The sequence below is a fragment of the Protopterus annectens genome, chromosome 2.part0 (assembly GCF_019279795.1).
Source record: "Protopterus annectens isolate FY-2018-M chromosome 2.part0, PAN1.0, whole genome shotgun sequence".
In the NCBI taxonomy this organism is placed as follows: domain Eukaryota; kingdom Metazoa; phylum Chordata; order Ceratodontiformes; family Protopteridae; genus Protopterus; species Protopterus annectens.
In genome coordinates, this window is record NC_056728.1 from 1,249,979,019 (window position 1) to 1,249,991,254 (window position 12,236).

Here is a 12,236-nt window from a genome sequence, read left to right on the forward strand (position 1 = left end):
CTGTTGCATTGGCCTATGCCTAGCCCCATCCTAATCTTGTCTTGTTTTCTTTCCTTTCTACAGAAGTATCTTGTGATGACCCTACAACCTTTCTAGTGGTGCTGCTCTTTTTTATTGTCATCTACAGTTTTCCATCTAGATCTTTGCTAAGCTTACCCAACACGCCTTCCATTTTCACTGCTCACCTCTTATGTTTCTTACCCTTAAACGTCTTCTTGTGATGTTGACCATTTCATTTCCTCCTTCATCCTTGGTGTATTAACATGCCTAGTTTCTCTTCTTCTCTTTTTCGTTTTCTGCTCTGTGCTGTCCCTTCTTCATTATCCAAATCCCTGTTGTAAAAACATTTTGTCTCCTTGTCGCTCCCCAGTTGTGTATAATCCATGCAGACACTTCCTCTACAGGACCTTCACATTGGTATATTACTGAGTTTACACTATGCCAATCTATGACTGAGATGGAAGGGTGTCCTTTGTTTCCCTATTAGTGTTCCAATTAACATTGAGAGACAAAGGGCATAACATATCCAGGTGATCAGTTATGCCATCTATCATAGAGTATGGGAATGTACCAAGCTGGCTCAAAATACCATAGCAATAAACATCTAGGTTGCTTTCAGATGAAACTAAATAATCATAAAACTTTTTGTTACATAGTAAACTGCAATGTTTCTGTATATTGCAATTACTACCAGCTGAAAAGTTATATAACAGTTCAGCAATTTCTAGTCTTTTCCAGTGATATCATCTTACAAGAATGCTCATGGACATCGAGCACAATTCATTGTCTTTATTAAAATCTTGATCAGGATACTCTTTTTTCAAATACTATCCATCTCTTGTGGGCCACCATCTCCTGGCTTCCCTTCTTGCTTATAAAATCAGAGTTTCACATGTATATTTCACCCCCCCCCCTTCTCACTCACTTTCTCTCTCAGTAATACATTTTGTTTCATCTTCCAGTGTGCATTAGATCCCTTCCCCCTGACTGGATTTTAAGATTGTCAAACATAGTTCACTTCTTTTGACCCACACCTCAGTCTCGATGTCCTGGCCTTATGCTTGATCCACTATTGCTTATCAGGTATGTACTGCAGTAGCCCAGGTTGGGGGCTCTGAGGAATCACATCTGCTTTATTGATTTACTCTGCATTTGTAGAACCATGCATTTTCTTCCCAGCACCTCTTGTCTCCCCCTTCTGATTTATTTACAATTATCATTTTATACTGTTCCTGCTTGTAGCATTGTATGCTTTCTCTTTCTCGTTTACTTTACTGTCTCTGTCTTTCTGGTCTGCATTTGGACATCAACACCAAATGACTATTATTTATTTATTTATTTGTTTATTTATTTATCAAACCTCCACAACTGGACATGAGCCCATTTGTTCCACAGTGGTGAGGAATATCCTATGTGGTGAATGTTCGAAGTCTGTGCTGGGACGTTGAGGGGGCACAATAAATCTGTTCTTGTATTATGCACCAAACTCTACCTCTGTGGTGAGTGGACAAGCTAATTGCATTACTATTGTGGCTCTTGATTCCTCTCATCACATGGATACACTCTTGCCATCATGCGTAGTTTGGTGAACTTAAAGCCTACCAGGTCTCTCCTCTTGTGGTACAAGTTTTTTTTTTTTCAATGGCATGATCATCCCTGCTCCTACACCCATATAAATTGGTACACCTATCTTCCCCCTCCAATACCATCATGCCTCCTGGGCACTACTTGATGTTAGGTAATAGCTTTTGTCCTATGTAAGCAGCTTGGCACAGCCAAGTTATTCCTGTCCTTGTTCTTTCCCATATTTCCACGCTGATAACACAGTGCCCATCTCTCTCTACCTCTCTAAAAGCACATGTAAATAAAGTAATAGTTGTATCTACCCCTCGCTTATGCTCCACTGTTTGTCTTAATATTTTCTACATAGTGCAGCTTCCTTTGACCACTGTCTGCTCCACATCATACTCTTTAATACCTGCACTTCTCACTTTCCATTTTCTTATACCTCCAATTTTAATAATGGTTATTTGTTTACAGTGTTGACTAGGGGTAGATGTGACAGATGGTCTCCTCACTTTCCATATGGAGCTCAAGCATATCCCCATCTCTTCTTTTTTGCCCCTCACACCCCCCCTTACTTTATATACTCACTCCAGGATCACACTACAGTGGGGAAAAGGCCATATATAACTTTCAGTGAAATGAGTTTCAGTCAAATGAGTTTTCAGTGAAGTGAGCTTTCAATGAATTGTTCGCAGGCAACTGAGTTTCAGTGAAATGAGCTTTCAGTGAAATGAAGCAGACCCATATATATATATATATATATATATATATATATATATATATATGTATATATTTATATGAGTCTACTTTGACCCATCAGAATTACACTTGTTCAAATTTTATTTACCCGACTCTGAAATGTCATTAAACCAAAAGCACGGACTGCTGAAATCCTTTCCCTGTGAAAGGAACCACTTGGCCACCATGGTGAACACTGCCCTTTCTTCAGTGTAGTGCAATCTTGGAGTTAGTATATTTAAGTAGGGGGACTGTGCCCGCCACTTTGGTCTGTTTAGTTTTGGTCTACTGAGGTGCTTTTCCATGGTGGCCAAGTGGTTCCTTTCACAGGAGAAGGATTTCAGCAGTCCATGCTTTTGGTTTAATGATGTTTCAGAGAAGTAGACTCGGATAAGTAAAATTCGGACAATTGTAATTTCTTTGGGCAAAGTAGACCTATATACACACATATATATATATATATATATATATATATATATATATATATATATATATATGTCTCTGCTTTCATATGTCAAATTACCAAATGATCATATTTCACTTGATTGAGAAGAAAAACCCTAATGCACAAAACACTGTAACCTTAAAATACCGAACTTCAGATGATTGAAAACAGAAAGTCAGACCCACCACACACCCATGACCCAAAACAATTTTGATTTTACATTTTTGCACACCCCTTGCAAATTATATATTCCAACTCCAAGATTGCACTACATTAAAGAAACCATCCAGTAGATATACTCTACAACAGTTTTCAAATACCGAATGACAAAATAATGGTTAAATAAATAAAAATAACATTAACTAAATACATAATAGTAGTAATGCATGTACCCTTCTATAAAATCACTTCCTTACTTTTTTATAAACGTTATTGTATTCCAGTTTTATATAGTTCCACCACTGTTAAATGTAATGTCTGCCATTTTCCTCAAGTGAAAACTAAAAATATTTAAAGAGATGGTACACTATTTACAGAGTTAGGCATCAATAATCATCACACTGTCCGACAATGTGAAATACAATCATTTCAACTTTTAGGGATTTGCAAATTCAGAATTTTTGTCTCAATCAAGTAAAATGCTATCATTAGGTAATTTGACTTAAGAAAGTAGATCTATATATATATATATATATATATATATATATATATATATATATATATATATATATATATATATATATATATATTTTTTTTTTTATCTAAGCACAAGTGAAATGGAATTAACAATAAACACACATAGTCCATAGAAAACAGTTTAAGATATAAAAATTAATGCTGTAGCACAGAAGACTCTTATTGCATTCCTCCTATGTTTATACATTTAATGCATTTATTATCCCATAACAAAATTCCACATTCAAAATTCCAATCACTATGATTCAACTCTGTATTCTGAAATGTTACTGTGTTTAAACCTTTCTGTAATTATTAGTGTTTAGATCCATATGATTTTACAGACTAGTTACAATGTATTTATAAGAATATTCACATAGTTTACTTGGTGGAACTATGTTGTATGACAGTCCATAAGTCTTTACAAATGGCAGATCCAATAAAACGTATACTTTCTGTCATTTGTAAGGTCAATTACTATGCAGTATAATTTTACTTTTTCTTTACAGGTAACCTATTTTCCCCCACTACAAACATAATTTAGATCCTTGACATAATCATCCTTTTTATTACTGAATTATACTTATTTGTACTGTTTTGAAATTTTAAATGCCACCCCACCAGACTATAGTGTACTGTGCTCTCATATAATAATTAAAAGTTGAGGAATGTTGCACTGAAACAAAACACTTTTAGTCATTTTTATTTTCTTTACAGTACAGAAATATAAAACTAGTGCAATTAAGCTTTATACTTATAATATTATGTTCTTTTTAGTAAATGTTATCTGCAGTTATAAAAGATACTTGAATAATATTTTTGTTCATAAATAAACTCATTGAGAGTTTGTATCTTTTTATACTTGATTTCATAGCACCAATATTTAAAATCTTAATGGCTAATGTGTGTTGCACATATTTCATACAGGAGCAGGAATCTCTCCTTACTTGATTTTTTTTTTACATTTTTTTAGCATCAAGAGCTACAAAGGATCAATTGTTTTGCCATTAATCCACTTCTTCCAAGTGTGCTTCATTACAAGGAACTTATCATTTACTGGAGTCCCATGTACTTGTACCCTAAATGTGTGACCCCATTTAAAAGATAAAGGAGAGAGTCAAATGTAGTACTTGAAAAAATGGTCAACACAGCAAACTTTAGAACAGAATGTTTGTAGGGATGTCTATGCTCCCCGCCCTACAGATTATGGCCTTTAATATACTTACTTTATTTTACACATTCAATTCTAAACTGTATAGCAGTCACTTAAAGTGCTATGTCACTGAAATGAAACTATGATATATAAGGCATCATGTGCATTTTAAACTTAACATTTCCAGATAGAAAATTAAACCTGATGTTCAGTCAAAACTCTTCCCTCATCCAGCCCTATGCTCCCAACTGGCTCTCAGTAGCTTCCAAAAGCATCTTCTTCAAGTATATGCACCCAAAAAAAATGGTAAACTCCTCTATAGCCACTCAGTGGCTAATGCTTGGAATAAACTTCCTCTAAGTGTAAGACATATCTCAAACCCCAGCTCTTTCAAAACAGCTCTAAAGGATACTATTTTGGACTTGTTTGTGCTATGACCAAACTTAATCCAGCCCTCCTCCTCTAACAACTACTTTAGCAACCATTTCTGCCCTCACTGTCTCTGCCTCTACTACAAAAAGCCTACAAATAAGCAATATGTCTTACATTATCCAGAGTTGCAGTTCTTCAGAAATTGGTTTTATATTTGTTTATTCTCTTAAATGTTTATATTTATACTTGTAATTTGTCCTGTTTGTCTTGCAAACTGGTCAACATCTTATACACACTGCTTAATATGGAATATAACTGTACTCTAAGATGTACAATATTAGCGACCTTTTCTAGCATTTTGTAGCATGTTGCTAGCATTCTTTCTACCTTTTTAATATATTGTAAGTGTTTAAATACTATGTTTCACCTTAAAACTCTGTTATGTTTATCACTTTTGTTAATTGTGCTATTTTTTGGAGCTGCTAGGCTCTTCTTGCTGCAAAAGTACACTGACATTCCCAGGTGGGCGAGTTGGTGCTGGCCACCACTCCCATCCTCCCAGATCAGTGCTGGTGGTGAATCACTGGTCATACGGGGTACAGTTAAAGCTTTATTCCCCTTTCATCAAGAGGGCCAGATGATATTGTATGTGGGAAGATTTCCGCTTTTCTGATTCTGATTTCTGAATGTTTTACAAACGTTATATTTTGAGCCATCTTCAGTATGCTTAGACATTTTAGGCCAGTAAGAAATTTGCATTCCTTATTTCAGGCATGTGACTCATGCACTCTATGTAACACAGCATTGTGTGACCAAGTAGGAATGATGCCTCTGTCACCTTCAACATTAAGTGTTCTATGCATTCCTCATCTTCTATTCTAAGCAGTCTAAAATCTTCTAGCTTCTCAGATCATGTAGGAGGTTGTCAGATAATACACAAAAATGCAGATCTCAAGTTTTTTTTTTATAGTCCTGTACGTTCACCTTAGGGTATCACTTACATGAATTGATTGTTTAAATTCTAGATCATACCTTGTAAAAATCATTATTTGATACCTAGCTGGTGCTTTACAAAGAGACTTTTGTTTGTGCTCTTGACTAATCTGTCAAAGATATACCATAAAACTCTTGCAGCTAAAAGCTATGGCCAGGATTTCTTTGTCTGTTGGTATACAGCATATTTGAGCATCAGTAACTGTCAGTGATCTATATTCCAGCAGTAGCACTGCTTAAAGCCCTTGTTGGCTACCATCTACTTCAGCTGTGAGCAGCTGGGATTCATAATAGAATTTCAGAGTAGGAACCTCAGAGAACAGTATTTTAGAATCTCAAAGTCCCTGTCAATCAGCTGTGCACATAATTAAATAACATCTTCCTTTAGAATCTTCCTATGTGGTGTTTATGCAGTTGATAAGTTTGGAATGAATTGGATGAAATATTACACCATACCAAGGAAATGCATAACGAATGATATGTATTGGCATATTCACCATAACAATGACCTTTTCACAGGGTGTCTGTGACTTTCCAAAGTCAAAGCATGACTCTCATTCTTTAAAGTTTGATATGCAATCTGACAGTGTTATCTAGTTCAAGCTGTTTGCTTTAATCTGCCACCATCTTAAGAAGTCATAAGTCTTGTTCTATTTTTATAGCTCCCCAGACTAGAAAAATCATCATGTATATTGAGTACTTCTTCTAGCATTTCAATAATTTAAGCTACTGCTCTTTGAAGTACTTCTTTGGTGGATGAGATTCCAAACAACCACCTTAGAAACCTGTACTCTACCAGGAAGGTTGTTGAATTCACTCTTACTTCTAACCTTGATGGTACCATAACATTTGCAGTTCTGAATATGGATTTTATTAATACTGCTGACTCCAATAGTCTGTAATCCATTCAACAAGTACAAAGAATGAATCATTTTAATCATAGTAAGTGTCTCAGGCATTGTGATATGATATAAGTGATGGCTTAGATGCTTTTTCATTTACACTGCTTGTGTTATCAACTAGTATATGAATTCTCACAATAAAGCAAAATGTAACCCAGAGACCTCAGTTTGTGCCCAGAATATGCCAGAACAGTGCACTAAGATTTTTACCCAATATTTGGCAGAATAAGAGACTTAAACATAGTTGCTGATACTGTATTGCATTATATTGTATATTAGTGTTGAGTATTAAGCTTGAATACAGTTTACCTGTCTATAATCCCAGGCTTTTCTGATCAAAATCATTACCAGCAGCACCAGTGCTAATTTATATTTCTGTCTCTGGTCTGTACTTCTTTCAACTTAATAAACTTAACTGTGCCTACATACATTTCTGTTTTATTCCATTCCTTTGCCTCTGCTAACTTTGTATCAGATATGAGGACAACAGCAACATATTTTTTTTATTATTACAGAAAAACTGAAGACAAAATAATGAATGTCAGCTATGTAAAATTTCAGTCAATAATATAGAACTTCTCAACCGTCGTGGGTACTGTCATTGAGAAATTCGGTACCAGTTTCATTAAAGCTATTATTTTTGTACTGTATACCTCACATTAAGGATGTTCACTGTTATCGTTACAAAGAGATGATAACAGTGATACTAAAAAGGGTAAAGGACAATGGTTCCACCTGACCAAATAGTACTTCTGGCAATTCCATAAACAATGCAGTGGAAAACCTATGCAAGCTGAAACACCATCTTTTAACAAACTGCTTATGCCATACAAATTCCACAATCTTGCCACCAGACTATGGTTGCCATCATACCCAAAAGGGGTGTTACGTCTGATCCTAACAACTGCAAACTGATTATCTTTGCATGTATACATGGCAAACTTATGGAGATTGCAATAGATAAACTTACCTTACAACACTTTTGTAAAGGTTTTGGTAACAGATTTGGAAGAAGATGGATTTGTCAAAAGAATACTGTCTCTTCTTAGTTTGGTGTCAGTTTATGAGGAACAACAACAGCATGTGATGCTGAACTGAGCAGACATGCACACTTATACTTCACCAATGCATTTGATAATATCACTTGTAGTTATCACAGCTGAGCTAGTTCAAGTGAATGCTAACAGCTGTATATTCTAGTCAGTATATTCTAGTCAGGGAATAACTGCCTGAGTGGGAGAACATTATAGACAGGAACATTATTTGGTATAAATGGAAGGAATCCTGACTGTCACCCAACTAATTCAAGTGTTATTAGTGGTTCAGGTCCTGCAGCAGCTGGTTGGGAAGGAACAACAGTGAAAAGTATGGCCTGTTCACCTCTCTTGGGGGATGCTCTTCTAGGTGGGATGTCTCACATTAGTGAATCTCTGGAGGAGATTGTAGGCATAGGAAAAGCTGTTGATCCATTGACCCATCGACTAACGACTGTTTGAGGTGCTGCGTCATCTGGTAAAACAAACAGTGTCTCCATCTTTTACTCATTGCATGCCCACCCCAGACCACTTCCTGAGGCCCATTTTGATAGGTAGAGTATACAACAACAATCATCCAATGGTTATCTATGCAACACATGCATCTATGCAACACGTGTATCTATGCAACACATGTATCTATGCAACACATGCACTGCAGTCTTTCTTCTTTGGAGATAATTGAGGAAACTGGCCAAATGATTGACAAACATGGTAGCCAAAAAAGATTAAAAAAAAAAAAAAAAAAAAACAGTAGCAGGTTACCTGGCTAAATGAAATGAGATGCTCAGTGCAATCTGTGAAACTGTAACCTGTCTTTTGTTGGTTTTCGACTTTCATAGAACTATGCATTAAAAAAAACTATGGCTAGCAAACTATGATGATGACTGGAAATTAAAAAAATATTATTTATCAGTTGGCCCATAAAGAAGTCAAGAACATAAATCATTTTCATATTTCCATAACAGAGCTGTGATACCCCTGAAATGCATGTTGATGAGTGGTCTGCCGCTCTGTAAAAGATGTAATAGGAAACAAAGTGATAATCATTTAGAAGTAATGGAAGCATTATGTATAAAAAGTAACACATAACGGGCTAATTATAATCAAGCCTTTAATACATTTGCTTCTCCCTCTTTGATTTCAGATTAATTTTATTAGATGATGTGAAAGTAGTTATTTCCTCTATCTTCTTTTATGAAGATATTTGGCTAAGTTATTGTATTTGGTAGTCTACTGTGATTGGTCTACTTTTAATTATTTAACCCCTGCTGCTGGGTTACACACACACACACACACACACACACACACACACACACACACACACACACACACACACACACACAAAACATATGATTGTCTTTCTGTATGAAATGTGAAAAACTGAAATGTGTAAAGCCTCATAACTGTTTTTCTGTCAAAACCCAAAACACAAAAAAGGTAAAATGAAAAAAATACAGAAAATGTAATTATTTTCTATGTGAAGGTGCAGTAGTCTTAAAAAGTGAAACGGCTGTGGGCACACGTACATACGTGCATGCACACACACATGCACACGTACATGAATGTACATGCATAGCAGAGCTTAATCAACCTCTTTTGTCAGCTAAAATATTAGCCTGGAAATGTTCCAGATACTAAGGGAAAGTGTTGTCTGGCCTACAATTTTGAATCAGCAGAAAAAAAGAACTTATTAGATCTTAGTGCTTGAAGAAGATGGGTTTTGTTAACAAGGATTGTACTAACATCATATGGTGTGGTGAAGTCTCTCTCTCCAATACAGCATACAAAAAAGCTTAAAAAGTCCTGCCAAACACAGGATCCTTTAAATGTCTCCCTGCTTATATCCTGTCTCAGCCATCTCAAGTAATTTATTTATGAAGAAATCGTTATCTGAATAATTAGCACATTTTAAACTATTATTAGCTGCTTTATAACTGCTTACCAATCATTATGTTTCTACTCTCAGTAAATGCAATAGAATAGCTTACATTCATTCACAGCAATGAGCAATGATTACTATTTTTAATAACCAAAAAAAGAGTATATATATATATATATATATATATATATATATATATATATATATATATATATATGGGTCTACCTGAAAACGCCGAAATCGCAGATCGCCGACAATGAGAACACCGACACTGGAAGATCGACAATGGAGAAGATCGACAGTTGAGAATCTCGACGCTGAGAACACCGACATGTTAAGGTAAGTGTGCAATAGGGATGGATGTTAGGGTCAGGGTGTGGGTAAGATAAGTGTGTGATAGTGACGGATGTTAGGGTAGGGTGCGGGTCAGGTAAGTGTGCGACAGTGACGGAGTTTAGGTTTAGGGGTGGATTAAGTGAGTTAGGGTTAGGGTGCAGGTAAGGTAAGTGTGTGATAGTGACAGACTTGAGGGTTAGGGGCGGATTAAGTGAGTTAGGGTGCGGGTAAGGTAAGTGTGCGATAGTGACGGACCTTAGGGTTAGGGTTTGGGTTAAGGTTAGTGCATAGATAGTTGTGTATGTAAGGTTTAGTGTAGGTTTGTAAGGTTTTAGGTGTGCTTGTGTTGTGTGTGTGCTTTTCAGGAAAGGTATTTTTTTGTTGATTGTCGGGATTTTGGTTTGTCGGGCATGTGAAGTTTCGTGTTTTTGAACTTTTTTTTTTTTTTTCGTTTTTTTCACGTCAGTTATTTCATTGTTGGTGTTATCAGGTAGACCCATATATATATATATATATATATATATATATATATATATATATATATTGAAGAAGATGGGTTTTGTTAACAAGGATTGTACTAACATCATATGGTGTGGTGAAGTCTGCCACCTAGTGGCAGGATGTTAGCAGATAAAACCTTTTGTTTTATAGCAGTGTCTCTCATTAGTCCAAATACTACTGCATTGGCGTAGAATATCTACCAATCATAGTGAAGTATTTTTTACACCATTTAGACTATTTAAAGCTTGCAGAGTATTGCAAATGCATTACATTTTGCTCTGATGAAGTTCGATTGTTACCAATAAAAATAACAGTTCTGGCTCAGCGTCTATTCATTGGAATTCTGTTTTTGTTTTTAACAGTTCGGAAGTTTTCAGTGGTATATATATATATATATATATATTCAGCATGATGTTAATACTCCCCACAATCATTTTAATGCTTTTCCCTAAAAAAAAAAAAAACTAAAAAAAAAAAAGAAAACTTCAACTTTAGAGAAATGACCACATCAGTGAATAGTGTCTCTGTAAAGTCAATTACAGTTTTATTTTTAAGAAAATTGAAATATACGTAAGTCTTTGCATATAGCTGAAGTTCTTTTCTACCTCTATCTGCTAGATTGTTGCTCTGTTAGGGCCCAGAACAAGATGTCTCACCCATTTCGCAAACATTTTTTTCCATTAAAATGCATTCCTCATTCTCACCATTACTGCAATCTTTGAAAGTTTTCTAATCTTCTAAACTCAAATGCCTTCTCCTTCTCATCTTGAAAGTTGTTCTACATATCAAGATTACTTTGAGTCTTTCTCAGACTTTCCATGTTTGTGAGGGGAATCATCATGAAATGTATTATCTTCTGTACTAGATCCTCAGTAGAGTCCTTCCCTGGACTCAGCTCAGCATCCATGTTGCTTTCCTGTTGAAAGCACTAACACCCATGTCTACGGTGTACAACCTCCTTGGTTGCTGTTGAGCCATTATTGTGCACGGCTAAATCCCATCTTCATCTTTCATTAGTTTGGTGGGTCTCCCCCTTCTGTCAATAAGGTACTGAACAATGGATGATCTCCATGGATGACCTCCACTTAAACTTCCTCCACATCTTCTAATGTTTCATCTTAATGAATGTGCCCCTTCCATGTCATTTTCAACACATCTAGATATATTATGCAAATGGACCCCCCCCCCCCATCAATGCATATTCCAGACTGCTGTGGTCATCTGCAGTCTTTTAATACTGAACCTGTAGAGAAACTCATGTGACAGCTGACAACCTGAAACTATTTCTGCTTTGCCACTTACCAGCCACTTTTATATGTACCTGTGGCATTTAACCAAGTGATGTGATTTATTTCTTCTTATTACAGCTTTGCCAGCTCAGTGAGCCTTGTCTATTTGTCAGACATGGCAGAGGTCCTCTGCTACAATTTGCCTAATTTAGTATGTCATGAAGGAGATTTGCTCCTGCCTCACAACTACTTCTGAAAGACTAAACGTCATAATATTATCTTATCTTCTGTAGTTTGTCCAAATCTTCCTGGCATGCCAACATGATTTCTATGGCCAAACGTAATTTACTTATGTCTCCTTCCTATATTCATAGCTGCCCCAAAACCTGAACTCTACAATTCATACTCTG